Source organism: Streptopelia decaocto (genome assembly GCF_964273445.1).
Source record: "Streptopelia decaocto genome assembly, chromosome: 11".
NCBI classification, from domain to species: Eukaryota; Metazoa; Chordata; class Aves; order Columbiformes; family Columbidae; genus Streptopelia; species Streptopelia decaocto.
The window spans coordinates 5297051-5311765 of record NC_138666.1 but is presented as its reverse complement, the minus strand read 5'-3'; the positions used below and the strand labels follow the sequence as shown (position 1 = coordinate 5311765).

Here is a 14715-nt window from a genome sequence, read left to right as displayed (position 1 = left end):
CCTCTCCATCAGCTTCATCAGAGACTGAATCCCTACACTTCTCTTATTCTTTTAATCTCATAAAAACATCTCCGTACCTTCTTCCATCTGTATCATCTGTATCACTTCCCACAAACTGAACTGCAAAGCTTTTGGTTTCTTATCTTTGAGGTCTGCGCTGGACCTACAGGACTGGGTGCTGCTGTCTGCACGGCGCAGTTTGCCCGCTGTGTTCTGTCCCTGCAGCGCCGGGCTCGGTCAGGACTGCGTGGAGAGCTCGGTTTGGCCACCACCGGTGCTGGAGGGGCAGGAACAGAGGCGTTTGCTCAGTGAGAAGGGCAGTGTCCCACTTTACTCCAGGGTGGCCGGTTGTGCCACGCGGCTGCACGGAGACGTGTCACCCCGGTCACCCCTGGAGCCCCGACACGCTGCCCCCGCGTCAGTCCTGCGGGTCTGCAGGACGTGCTGACCGAGCCCAGGCCTCTGCCTTCCTCAGCCATCGCTGGCTCCCGCACAAACTCCTCTCCAGAAGATTTTCTAGTATCAGCTGCCCCAGCCCTGGAAACCATTATCCTGTGACCCATTGTCTCCATGAACAGATGGGTAGACAGGGACATTCCTACATCTGTCTTTTCCCACTGTCCTGATTTATTACTCTGTAAAATAATAAAACGTTTAAAAAGGTTGAACCTAAACTGAAGCTGTGCCTATGACACTATTAATCAAACTGTTGGAGAATTACTTTAGATTAGGTGCCTTATGCACTGATCCAGTCCACTAAAAGTTGGCCTGAAACATGGTTTAAATACTGAGTGTTGGGCCTGGGCAAAGCAATTCTTGATAGCTTTGTGTTCTCCTGCAGTATATGGCTGTGCAATGTAACAGACTCCAAAGCAGCACTAACTGAGCACTTTGGAGAGGAAGACAACCAAAAGCTGTGCTGATGTGTGAGGAGCAAGCAGGGAGCATAGGAGAGCTCGTCAGTCCCCTCCTGACATGGGGTCATGCTGCCGTCTTTCTGAGCACCTTTCATACAGTAAGATTTCAATTACGGAACCACTATGTATGTATTTGGAATTCTGAAATCCTTCCCGATGCAGAGACACCTCTGGATGGGAAAACGGGAGCATGAACATGATGGCATCAGCCAGCCGTTTCAGGCAGAAATAGCTCTGCCACCTGAACGAGCCCACACAGCATCTCGTCAACTTTTTGCAGCTATTTTGGGTGAGCCATAACTCTTAAAACTTTCTGTGCATTCAAGACTTGAAGCAGGTTCTGTGGCAGTTGCTGGTCCCACACTGGCATGAGAAATGTCTCCAGCCGGTGGAGCCTGGCGCTGGGAGACCTGTGCTGCTCTCCACGCCAAGCAAGTAATGCCTGCGCTGGCCCTCAGAGCGATCTCAGGGAAAAGGGCTGAAATCAAATCATTGCTTTCTCTCTGTGAAGCAGGTATTTAAGTGCCGGCTGTGTTTGCTCCATGAACCTTTCCCGCCCGTTCCCATTTCCCATCGTGCAGAGCTGGTGGTGCTGGTGGCGGGACGGGGTGCGGGGCTGCTGTGCCGCTTGTCAGGCTCTCCTGCCCCGCAGCGTCACGAGTGTCTCTTATCTCAGCTGTTGATGCCACGCTCACTTGATGTCTCAGTTCTGGAGGAGAGATGCTCCAGCTGCTATCTGGGAAGGCTCTGGCCCCAAAAATATTTAGTTAGCAGCCATTCAGTTAAGTGGAATTGACTTTTTATCGGCTTTCCTCTGTACGTCTGCCACCAGCAAAGGCCGTTTCCTCCGTCCCTCTTCTCCAGCTGTCAGTCTGCCCCACATTCCTATCGGCAGCCGCTAGCTCTGATCAATACTAACCACTGTGTAACAGCTCACGCATGGCTGCCTCAGTTTGCATCGATCAGACCCTCTTCCAACAGGTAGCCGGCTATTCGAGGCAATGACTGGAGATAAACACCTACTTTGACTTCAGGCTAATTCATTACGGAGGGTTTAGGGAGAGCTGGTGCTCTGCTTCGCATACTCGTGGCAATCGCGGACTCACAGCAACTTCTCTCCTGCCTGAGATTATACAAGATCGTGTTATTTTCTCCATCCCTTCTGGAATCCATCGGAAAACAATAGTACTCAAATACTTTCAAAGGACCTAGACTGAAAATTACACCTCAAACTATTCTAGCTGGGAGAACTGGGTGGTTTGGGAATTTAAGAACACGAGTGGCGATTAGAAACGGGGATGGGATGACCAGCTGGTCAGTAGGCATCTCGTGACTGTCCTGTCACAGCGTCTCACGGGCAGATCGTCCTGTCACGGTTTGGTGTCCAAGGGCCGTGTCCCCGCGTGCTCTGGCGGGACTGCAGGACGAGGCTCAGGCACCACAGGCTGTAGCCTGGAAACCGTGTCCGTCCCAGGAAACGCTCAGCATCCTGGAACGTGGGGTTGTTTTGCTGAAGCACAAAGCACGCAGGCTCCAGGGGAGCACTTTGGGCCATCTGTGCTGATCAGATGCCACAGCGTAACATGGAGATCAAGTGCTGTGAACATCGACGGGAGGAATATCTCCACAAAACTGACTGGCAAACAGCAGTTTGCTGGCAATCTTACTTCTCCTACACTTACCGCTGTCCCCAAAGCTGCCAGCATTTAGGAAAGCAGCAGAGTTTTGAAGGAATCCTAATAGGTGAGTCACCCAGCACCGCCAGGCAGCGCTGCCCCAGCAGAGGCTCTGCCCGAGGGGACGATGCGGCTCCTCGAGCCCACGGGTCAGACACTTCCAGCCCAGCGAACAAACACCTTTCCCGGGGGCTTGTCCTGGGCCGGTTACGGAGGCAGAGGCGCTGCAGGGCTGCTACGGCAGCTACAGACTTCCCAGTGAAACGAGTGTTTATTATTATAGGTCTGATGCCGTTCCCAAAACTACCTAATCAACAAGTAATAAGGCCTCAAGAGAGCAATTAGAAACCTGAACTTTAACTCCCTTCTAACCACAGTGTAGAAGGCAAATTTTGCTTTGGTTTGGGTTGTGCAGCCTAGTGTGTTACTGAGCAGCAAATACCAAGAATCTGAAATACAAAATAACTACAGATGAGTATTGGAATTTAACAATGAGTTACAAGATTAGTTTCTGTGGCAAGGTGAATGTGTGCCTGGCCAAAAGCATTCATGATTTGAGGGGATTCATACCCAAATATACAGCTGCTATCATATCTGTATTTTTCAGTGCTTCTTCCTAGCTGTGGACAATCACCAAGGACGTTCAGTGCTGCACACTTGCAACATCTGCCCCTTTAAAAAAAAAAAGTTGTAAAATCGCAATAGTATCTGCCTAAATGCAGAAGCTTAAGATGTGTGGTTTGCCTGAAACTTGTTTTGAATGCTTTGGATAGGACATTTCAGACAGGAACTGCACATTGAGTAATTCTCGCCATAAAACGTCACGTGGCCACGGGAAAGCACAGTTGCACAAGGACGGCGGGCGCAGCGTGGCGGTGCGGGGCTGGCCTGGAGGCTGGGCCGCTGCCCGGGGCCTGGGAGCTCTTGGCTTGGCAGTTCTTGCTGTAGAGCCCTGGTAATGGCAACACGCACCCACAGCTTGCTGAGTTTTGTGGTGTTTGAAACTTCTTAGGCGTGTTTTTAAAACGTTACAGAGTCAAGGTGTTTGTTTGTTTGCTTCAAATACCATAATTGAAGGCCATTTCCCCTGGCAGAATGCGTGTCTGTGTGTAGAGAAGAGAGCTGTGATTTTTGCGCATTTCCTTTTCAACAGAAACTGTAGAGACAAAGCAAATATGAAGCAAACATTTCTCACGTGCCTATAAGATTTGTTGTCCATTTTGAATTTCTTAATTCTTCAGCAGCCTTAGTCGGTTTCCAGCTCGCAGCAGACTGACTGCTGTGGAGTGGTAGCTGGTGCCTTGTGAGATGAGCATGAAGTGCATGTGTTTTTTTACATTATTGGCTATTGAAGTCCTCTGTTTCCAGCGAGCATGGGCCGAGGATACCCGGACCTGCTGCGGTGAGCGTCCTCAGCAAGCCTATGATCACATCCCCTGGCGTGTCCACCAGAGCCGTCCCTGCTCAGGGCAGGCTCAGTCCAGCAGGAGGAGGGGTGCTGGCTGGCCGGGAGGAGCAGCTGCAGGAGCTGGCGGTGCCATGTCTCCTGCTCCGCCAGCAAGGACGGTGGACATCTTCCAACGCTGCCTCTTCTGGCTGGCTCTCAGCCAGCATCTTTCTTGTCATGCAGTTAGTGCAGAAGTACAAATAATACTGAGTAAACAGTGAGAATCAGGAGAGGTGTTGCTGTAAGGGTGAAGCAGAAGTCCCGCTCAATTATTCCTGGGAGAGAGAGCAGGCATTTCCCTTCACTGAGGTGAGAGTCCTGCGAACAGGAATGATCAATAGCAAGTGGGAATGAGATCAGTCTCCGGGAGCACACCATGGAGCAGCGTCCAGGGACACACTTCAGTACATTCTAGTTATTTCTGAGGGTTCCTAAAGCCACCAGGTGCTGGCAGCATGTGTGTGGCCACCACAGCACTTGGCCACAACCGGTTACCTGTAGGTAGCCCAGGCTTCTACAGCCAGCAGCTCCAGAGCTGTGGGGTGAGGCCCTGCTCTCTGTTGGAGGTGGGAGCGCCCAGCCCAGCCCAGCCCAGCCCAGCACACTTCCCATCAGACGGGCAGCCGGGACCACTGGTGGTCCTGTACCCAGCCCGAGATGCCACGGCACAGGAGGGCTCTGTGAGCAGAGCCAGGAGCCTGGAGACCAGGCGAACTTTTAGATATCCCAGCCTTAAACAAATTTAAGGTCTTGAAACACTTCATTGGATGTATAAAATGGAGCCAGCAGAGGGAGTGAAATACAGGGATGCTATGGTGTAGGAAAAAGGAGCTGCTGGGGTTTTGCTCCAGGTGCAGCTGGTTCAATGACCTTCTCAAAGCCATAGGGTGGGTGCACCTGCTCCGTCTGGGGCCACAGGTGATGTGGGTCTGGATTAACAGAGCAGGTTCTCACTTGCAGGAGTGAGAGGTTGTCTGTTGTGTCATTATCAATGGAAGAACTGAGAATGGTCTTTCAGTCCAGAGTATCTGAAAACATTTGCTGTGTAGGGTGCAGATAATGAGTCCATAATAAGTTTATGTCAGCAATTCCCACTCGTTGACCACACCAGCAAGAGCTGGAATTGATGGAGCTTTCTGAAAGGCATTTAACACCAGAGCATCAACAGGCCAGCTTGTGGTGTGGGCGGCTGGTGACCTGTTAGCGCTGAGTCCCTGCACCGCAGAATTCAGTGTGGAGGGAGTCTGGGATGCAAAATACATGACTGGCCAGCAGTGTCCCGAAAGTCAAGGTAAGGGTCTTCTGGGTCTGTAGCATCATTCCAGGAACCAGGTTTTGGAGTTGGACTCGTTGCTCTGCAGGGCTGTTGAGAAATTCCAACTTTTTTCAGGCTCCCCTTTCCAGTATCCCATGTTGTTTTCAATCAGAAACTATTCACAAAGTTGTACATACTATATGCTTTATTTTTAAAAGTCTTTAGATCTGTGTGTTTATAAGCTGATCTTGAACGAAACATTTCTTTTAGGAAAATACAGACATGTAACAAGTCAGTAGTCTGGATAATCATGTTGAATACTGTGGAATTAGCTTAAGATAAGTTTTTCTTCCTTGAGATGAGATTATATTTGTGGCTAGATCAAGAAATTCAGCATCAGTCTTGAACTTGTTAAAGATGGAAATCAGAATAACCAGTGAAATATTGAAAAGGTAAAATGAGAACAAAATGGCATTTGGCCAATGTTTATGAATTACAGAATATGATCATGAAATCATAAAAATAACCACCAAAAGGTAAATAAATTACCCAGCCTACTACTTATTTTCATGTACAGTTTGACACAAAAGCTGAAGCCATGAATGATTTATACCTGTTTTAACAATAATACTCATTTTCCTGAAAGATGGTCAGCACTCAGCTGCTGTGGGCACGGTGCCAGTTGTTGAAAGGTTAATGTCTCAGCAGAAATACATTAAATTATGAATTATACCAGTCCCAAAATGGAAGGTTATTAGCTCAGTATGTTTAATTAGCCTGGCTTGAACTTTGCCATCTGCTAGCACTGCCCATCACTAATGCGTGGCCATGTGGAATAGGAGGGTTGAAATCAGATGCCAGGAGCAGGACACTGTCCATGTCCCACGGCCGCCTGGTCCTGGAGCCGCCCAGGCTCCGGTGTCCAAAACCCTTTGTAGGCCCCAGCGCTCTGGTGTTGTCCTCCTGGGAGCAGCCAGGCCAATCCCTGACCCCAAAACATGCCACACTACCTCACGGAGCATTGCAGGGAGCTGGGGGTGCGAGAAAAACACACCTCGTGTGCTCCCGAGTCCTCAGGGCCAGTGCTGCTGCCACAGCGTCTGACTGACATTTGTGGGTACTTGTTGGAGTTGTGTCCTGGTGACACCACAGACCTTGCCATGAGAGCAGCAGCAGGACAGGTGAGGACCCAGTGCCTGCCTGCGCATGGAATGTGCCCGAGGGAGAGGAGCCCCGGGCAGGTCTGGTGCGGTGGCCCTGGCAGTGCCGCGGTGGCCCTGGCAGCGCCGCGGTCCTGGAGCAGCTGCGGTCCCGGAGCAGCCGCGGTCCCGCAGGCCGGCACGGCGCAGGAGCAGCGGCTCGTGCTGGATGTGTTTGCACAACACCTCCTGCCAATAACTGCACAAGGATACAATATTTAGTTTTTCAATAAATATTTAAATTTCGCCTCTTTCCTTATTTTTTTTTAAAGGAACAAACAGTGAATTCTATTGGCTTTTTCAATTAGTTAAGATTACATGATACTTTTAAAATATGGCACACTAAGTATTACCATAAGTAATTATTCACCGTTATTTTAGGGTGCTTTGGGGAGAGCTGTGTGTTAAAACTCCAATCAGAAGTGTGCCCTAGAAGGCAGAACCTACAAACATGGGGGAAGAACTGAAGTTGTAAGAAGCCAAAGACCATCTTATTTTTAATTCTTCTTTTTCTAGGTAGGACAACCTTGCTAAGGAAGAAAGGAATTTGGACAGACTTAACATACAGCCTGTGCAGCTTCCACTGGCTGGACACGAAAATGAAGAGAGAGTTTATTCATTCCCATCCCGACGCAGCCCCCCAGAATTAAAAGACGTTTTAACCTACAAGAGAGACTGGGTCGAACACGCATCCACCCCAAGCTGTCTACATCAAGAAGCCCATGTGATTCCTCTGGCTATCAAGTCTCCATGTTTCTGTGTTGGATGTGAAGAGTAAAGAAAGATTCTGGCACAAATTAGAAGGCATCCAAGTCAGCGTAAGAGACACTACCAGGTAGAGGCTCAATTCCTTTCTCCTAATTTTCTTACAATATTTATTTCTTCTCCTTCCCTTGAGTTTTTGCCGATTCCCTGTTCTTCACATTAGTAAAGCTTCTGTAGTTGTACTTCTGGAGCAGGTGGCATGGTTGGAATATTGGAGCAATATGTATTAGGGTACAGACCTAACCTGCAGACAGAAATAGAAAGTAAATGGAAGATGAATTGATCAGAGGAAAGGCAAAGGAGGGAGGGGATAAAATACAGGGAAGGAAAGACAAGAGTAATACCCTGTATACTACAGTAATTTATTTTTTTATATGGTGCCCAGGGTCTGCAGTATCTGTTTTACAGAACAAATAGGAAAAAAGAGTTCTTGGCCCCAGACAGCCAACATATTAATTTATAATGTGACAGCCTGACGAAACAAGGAGTCAGGTCGGTGCGATGAGGAATAATTTAGTGCTCGTGGAGCATGAGTTACTTTACTTTGGTATCCACACATGTGTATGCCATCAAATGGAAGTCTCTTGGTTTTGTAATAACTTACTGTAGCAGAAAAATGTCTCTTTCGGGAAAGTCCTGAGCCGGGGGGGGTGTGTGAGGGCAGGGGCAAGTGTGTTATCTGGAGGAGCAAAGCAGCTTCCACCTCCACAGCCCGTGAAGGGAACAGAACCCGAACCCAGCCCGGCAGACCCTGCTGGGCTGTGGGGACGTGGCGGAGAGGAGAGAGGAAAGAAAAGGGTCAGGAGGAAAAACGGGAATGTTTGCTCTGAGCCATGTAAAGCTGGAGTTTCTAACAAACCGTCCAGACGGGACAGCAGGACACGACCTGAAATGTGAACAGGAGAGGGTTCCAGGGCAGCGCAAACCTGCCGCGACCACGGGACCGGGGGACCAATAGCAAAGTTGTTCTCTAACACAGTTATTGCCACTTCAATTGCAGTTTTATTCCAAAAGCAAATTCCAAAGTTTTATGTCCATAAAGGTTTAGACATAAACAAGAAAGAAGTCAGGAAAGCGGTATGTACTGTATAAACAGTTCCACTTTGTAATTAATGCTGGAGATCAGGGGAGCAGGAATAGCTGTGCATGTGTGGTCATTCAGATTTACTGTTGGTCTTATTAAAACCTAGTTCTGCAATAATTTTATGCCCAGGTAGGGGCAGAAAGAGAGCAGGATGCCCCCAAGCAAGCCATAAATAGTGTGGTGAAGACAAAGCGTTTATTACTTAGCTTCACAAAGGCTCTGTAAGTGCTCTCCCAGGGTACGTATACTCGTACCCTAGATGCCAATTCTGCAAATTAGCATTATTTCTCAAAATACTATGTAAACAGAAGTCATTTGAATACTTGATTTCATCAGACAGAGTCCCACATGGAAACGTCAATATCTTTCTTTCCCTTTTGTGGTGTGAGCAGAGGTTTTCACTGCCTGTCTTTTTATTTCTCGTGGAGTATTGTTACTGATGAAAATACCTGGCAGGGTATTTATCTTTACAGAGCTCATTCTGTGGGATTTTGTCCCATGTCATTGTCCTGTGCTCTCTTGAGAGCGACTCTGGGGCACAAACTTTCCCATTTATCACTGAAGTGTGCTATTTTGAATCTTCTGTTTAATAGTCTAAATTACTATGCCAAAAGTTATTTCATGGCAGAGACACATGGGGAATTACAGGGATTTGAGATCCTATCAAATTAGCTTTGGAATGTCCCTTTTTTTTGAAAGTAGAAAAGCCACCAGTATGTTCAGCCTTGGTTTTGCTCATGGGCTCTTATTTTATAATTGTGCATCCTACGGCTGTAAGTTGTTTGAATTTTAGAAACTTGCACAGTTTTTAAAATCCATTTTTGTGTTGCATTTTGTGTAGATCCAGGTATCTTAGTTAATAGGGTAACAGTAAAATAGGGTGAGGAAGACCCATAAAATCATCTTTAAATGACAAAATAGTTTTCCTAAATAAAAGATAACGTGTGAAAAAGGGAATATTTCAGGATTGTCCAGGGCTAAAAGCAAGTGTTGCATTTTAAGGATGCCTGTCTCTCCTGTTCAGTGGGATAGATACAGACAATTAATGGTGATTTTTGAAGGATATTGGACTATAACATCCTTACGTTAGAAAAGCTGTCACTAACCAGGAGGCAAATGCAAGGAGGTGCTGCATTTGCTGGGAAGGAGAAAGCACTTTTCTAGCAGCTAATTTATTTTTTAATCATAATTGTTTGGACCTGCTGATGTTTTGAATTGCAAGAGTTAATTCCATAGAAACAGGAAAGGAAAAATGGGCAAGCGAATGTGATCAGTGGTGCACTGTCAATGGATGTGGCTTCGTGGGGCTCCATGCAGCCATTGTCTGTGCATCTGGAAACACATCAGTAGAATTTTCGCCAGCATCACACCTTGCATGCTCGGCTCTCTCGTGGTGAAGTAGTGTTAGTTCCGTTAGTCCCACAGGCCAGGAAAATAGGACAAAAAGCAGAGGAGCGAGTTTTGAAGTCCACCCCCATGTGCCTTTGTCTTTGGGCACTTGTCGCGTACCCGTGTGCTGCTCCGGCTGGTCCTGCGGTGCAGACGGCGGGTCTGTGGCAGCGCTAGGAATAGCAGCCGGGCCCCTGTTCCAAGTCCCAGATTCTCAAGAGTATTTTTAGGCACTTAATGCCATTAATTTCATACTCTTTTTGGCCAAGGATCTTAGAAACAAGATCATGCTTCCTCCTGAAATAATTTAAAAAAATCATACTTATGTGCTCTTGGACAGTTTTTCTTCAGGGATCATGTACAGTTTAGCCCTATTTAGGAACAAAGGGGCTTCAGAATTAGTTTTGGAGGAGTTCAGCATGGACTGTGCTTTTGTGCAGCCTCGAAGTGTGACTAATGATACCGAGGAGATGATGCAGAGTCTTTGTGTTCCGCAGGACAAGCAGTACCTGTTTGAGAGGGGCTCTGGCAGAGGGCACTGGAGGGCTTTGGTTAATGGTTCCTTCTTTGCTGTCTCTGAAAGGCAACATTCTGCGTGTCAGTATCCCCTTTATTTTGGCTGCAACTTCCTTCTCTCAAACACAAAATCTTTTATATTTAAAATACAGCAAGACCATTGTTCACCGATATTTTTATTAAAATGACGCTAGGACACACCGGGCACTCAGAAGCTCCAAGGATGTGCCGTGCGCTGGAGCTTCTCCAGCTGCAGAGGTGCAGCCCTTGCTCACACCGGCATGTTAAAGCTGACTGAAAAGGCATAGAGAAATACACAGATTCCTACATATGATCGTATTTTTGTTGTGCTAACTGGGCAAGCCCAGTTCAAGCCCTGATCCTGCATCCTTCCTCACAACACGCGCAGCTTTGCAGGCAATGGCAGACAGTTGCCATCACAAAGCGCAAACGCCAAAAACGCCAAGTCAGGCAAAGACGGGAGAGCAGCACAAGCAGCAAACCATGGCCAAGGTTATCCTTTTTTTGTTACGCACTCCAAGATTCCGACAGCTTTTGCTGTGCACCCTCCACCCCCTCGTCCCCACAGTCACCCGTTTTGCCCGTCCCACGCGTCCGTAGCCACGTCGGCCCACGTTGCTCCCTGTGGACAGCCACTCGTGGGGTGAACAGAGGAGCAGAGTGTCTCTCAGCGACGACTCATCGCTACCTCAGGAACAGGGCGTCTCGAGGGGGTTTCAGGGGCTGGTCACAGGGCAGCCGGGAGCCGGTGCTGGGGAGACAGGGAGGAGCACGGTGGGTGAGAAGGGCCTCCCCACAGTCGCGCTGTGGGGCTGAGGGGCTCCTCTCCCTCGCTCCGTCCAGCTCTGAGTGCTAAACGTGCTTATTACAGTGCTAATGTCCTGCAAGTGGAATCCTGCCTCCAAGTATGTTAGGGTAATGAGTTCACACCTAACTAATGGAGACTTAATAGAGTTACTAATAGGCTGCCTTTTCCCCCCACGGTTTATGACCCGCGGGCCGGAGCTGTCAGGGGAGGGAGAGGCGAGAGGCCGCGCTCAGCCCATGTCCTGGCTCGGCCTGCGGCCTCCAGCCTGCGCCTGGCAGCCAGTTTCCAGGGACATCATCCCTCCACCTTTCTGCAAGGAAAAATAAACAGTTTGAGGCTCCTGTGTCTTTATTAAACATTTCCTTTAAACTGCATACTTTGGCTCCCTGCCCAAATGCACCAAGAAAGCTTCCACAGAGCAGCTCAAGCCTGGAGCTCCGCTGCGGGCTTCCCGGGGTAAATAACCCCCGGAGGAGCGAGCACCTGTGCTGCCGGCTGCGGCCACACCGTCCCTGGGGCCACCGGCTGCCCCAGGCCCGCCACGACAGGCCGATGCAGCCGGACGGGCTCCCCACACCGACGGCACCCGGGAGCAGCGCTGGGGAGGAGGGCGAAGGAGGCGAGGACCCGGCAGCGCGGTCTGCCCGGATCCACTCTCGGCACGCAGACGCGACGTGGCAGCGAGGTGGGTGGGGAGGCGGCTGCTCCGGGACAGCAAAGTTTGTCCAGAGCCGTGGGCTGAGAGGGTTTGAGTCGCAAGTGTAAAGGGGGTCGGGAAGCTGCTTAGGCTGGTAAGCGAAAGCAACTGTATGTTGAAGGTTGTTGCACCAGACAAATGATACACTGGAGTTAAAAGACGTGTGCTTCACCTGCCGTTGGCACTGCGGTTGCCAGCCATCGGTGCGGGGCCGAGCGCGGGTTCTGTCCCTGAGGGCGCGGCGGCCCCCGGCAGGCCCGGCGCGGAGGGCAGCGGCGTGGCAGGCCGCAGGCCGCGCTGGACAGGACAGCGTGTCTGCGAGCCGCTCAGGAAGCTGCAGCAGCACCGGGGAGAGGCCGTGCAGTGTGGGCCGGGGGCCGAGCGCGCGGGGAGGGGGCACGGCAGCGGGTGATGTCAGCGTTTCCTTCTGGATCGGTCATGTGCGCTTGCCAGGTAAACAGTCTAGAAATAGATGGGAGGAAGGCGGCGGATGGAGCGTGCGGCCAGGCTGGAGGAGCTCTGCCTTCACCCTTTCCTCCCCGCTGCCGTCCTCGCAGGCGGCCTCCCCTGCCTGCAGCGGGAGCTGCGGGCGGAGACGGGGAATGCAGAGCAGTAAAGCAAACCCTCATCTCTTCTGTGTCACAGCTTTAAAGCACAGTGCCCGCTCGGAAAGCCGGTGCTGGCAGATCAAAGGAGGCGGTTTGTTGGTTTTGCAGGCGCTGGTTGCAGCAGCCCTGCATCATCCTCGCTGGGGGAGCCCAGGCGGGGCCGCTGAGAGCCCTGGGCGGGAGGCAGCGGGTTCCCCGGCTGAGGGCCGCGGCTGCAGCCGTGCTGGCTGAGCGGGGCCGTGCTGGCTGAGCGGGGCCGGGCTGGCTGAGCGGGGCCGTGCTGCTGCTCCTGGGCTGGGAACAGGTTAAAATCCAGGCGTTCGTGGCAAGCGTACAAGCTGGCTTACGTCTCGCGTGAAGCGTTCCCAGCAACTGAACAACATGAGTTCAGGTACAGAAAGCTCCGCAACGTGCCAAGAATATTCTTAGTTTGCTCTTTCCTCATTCACTAGAAATGTGCCTTTTCTGTGACGCCTTTCAGAGCAGACTAGCAGTTAAATTAGTAACTACAATAAAAACTACTTGTGATGGTTGGAGACGGGGTTTTCTAAATCCCCAGTCATCCCAGACGTGACACGTGGACTGAGCTGCCTGCTGTGGCCAGCGTCTGGCCCCCCAGTCCCTTCCCTTGTCGTTGCTCTCAGCAGAAGTAGCACCCAGCGCCGTGTGGGCTCCTGCCTTGCACAGGGACCGCATCGTTTCCAGGCGGGACGGGGTATGTTTTTTCAGGCATTTTCCAGGCGTGATAGTGTGATACTGTGCATCATCTGTATGTCCTGTGTGGAGGTGCAGAGAGAAACTGCAAAGATAGAATGCTGGGGAAAACACCCTCACGGCTACTGCCGATGACCAGGTGCCTGCTCCTCCCTGCTCAGCTCTTTCCTTTACCCCCAGAAAACAAAGCTGCCGTCATAGCAAGTCCCTATAAAATGCAAGGCATCCTGAGTGCAGAGATTAGTGGTAATTTTACAAGGACTCAAATAACGTTGGTCTGCAGGGTGCAGCACTGCCTTGAAAGGGAACAGCAGACATTTCCCCTGGAAGCAAGTTTCCTCTTTAGAGCAGTTTACGGCCGAGGCGCAGTGTCAGATTGTGGCACAAATATACTATCAGCCTTTGGGTTGGAAGACAGACATTTGATACCTCTTTCTGCTGCCGAAACGCACTGCCCAGACACGACTCCCAGCATGGTTATTTTTTGAAGCATTATGTAATTGGATTGCATGGTCAGTAGTGCTTCCTTAACAAGCCTTTCAGCAAACCCTCTGCCTGCCACAGCCAATCCTCAACCCTTACATACACACTTACTCACGCAGGCTCAGTCTGGAGTAAACTCACTGCTAAATACAGTTAGAAAACAGATGAACCAGGCTCGGAATAGATCATCCGCTCCCCATGCTACGTGAGACGCGGTGTGGCCAAGCCCTGGGCACCGCCGGTGTGAAAACAGGGTCGTGCTGGCACCTCCCGGCCGAGGGGTCACTGGCCGCCTCCTCTGCCCTGCGCCTCTCTAACGGGAAAAAACAGCTTTTTGGAGCACGGGCAGGCAGATGAACCTGGTGCCGGTCCCGGCGTCCCGGTGCTCTCTTGCCCTTCTGGGGCGGTCCTGCACTTTGGGGACCAGCTTCGGGAAACCTCTCCTGCTGCGCTGGGGCCCAGAGCGGTGCTGGGGCCCAGAGCGGTGCCAGGGCCTTGATCTGCTGGGGTTTGGTGTGAGCTGCAGTGCTGGATGAGGATGCGATTCTCCGGCCACCCTCCTGGCCAGGCCGTCCCGCCCGCAGCACTGGCCAGCCCCGTGGGTGCTGCGCAGGATCTTCCCTCCTGGCCAGCCTGCGGTTACGGCTCTGCTGAGTCACGGCTTCCTGTTTGTGATTGCTGACTAGTGGCAGCAGTTGCAGAAGCAATAAGAGATATTAAAAAGTGTGAACTTCCACTGGGACCAGAAGATACAATTAGGGCTGTGCCAAGAAATGCACTGCAGTGAGCTGTTGTGTAGAGGGATGCAGGGCACCGCAGCCCCTGTCCCCTTGCTGCAGGAACACGAACATTACCAGCCTTTGATCAGCTCCGAACCCAAATAAAAATTGCATTTGACTCCTGAAGCTCTGGCCCTTGTCCATGCTCCTCCTTAAGGAGTCTGACCCAGCCTTCCAGCCCGGTCTCCTCTACCTGCTGCTGCTGAGACATAGAGATCCTTGTTTCTTGCTTTTCCCTAAGACTGATTCTCCACGGAAAGCTTACGTGATGCTGTGTAAAAGGGGCTGCTTTAGAAGGCGTGCACAACCGTAATGTTATTTCCATTCTTTTTTTTTAATGGGAAGTATCTCTGGGGA

At 50.7% G+C, this 14715-nt stretch overlaps 1 protein-coding gene across 3 annotated transcripts in view; it reads left to right on the top strand.

Annotated features, from left to right (window-relative positions):
* The window catches only part of ZFHX3 (zinc finger homeobox 3), a 562868-nt gene that overhangs the window by 397342 nt on the left and 150811 nt on the right, over positions 1–14715 (top strand). For all 3 annotated transcript variants that reach the window (XM_082062573.1, XM_082062574.1, XM_082062572.1), the window contains one exon: positions 7011–7329. The gene's annotated coding sequence lies outside the window, so the exon portion shown is untranslated. The remainder of the gene's footprint in view (positions 1–7010; positions 7330–14715) is intronic.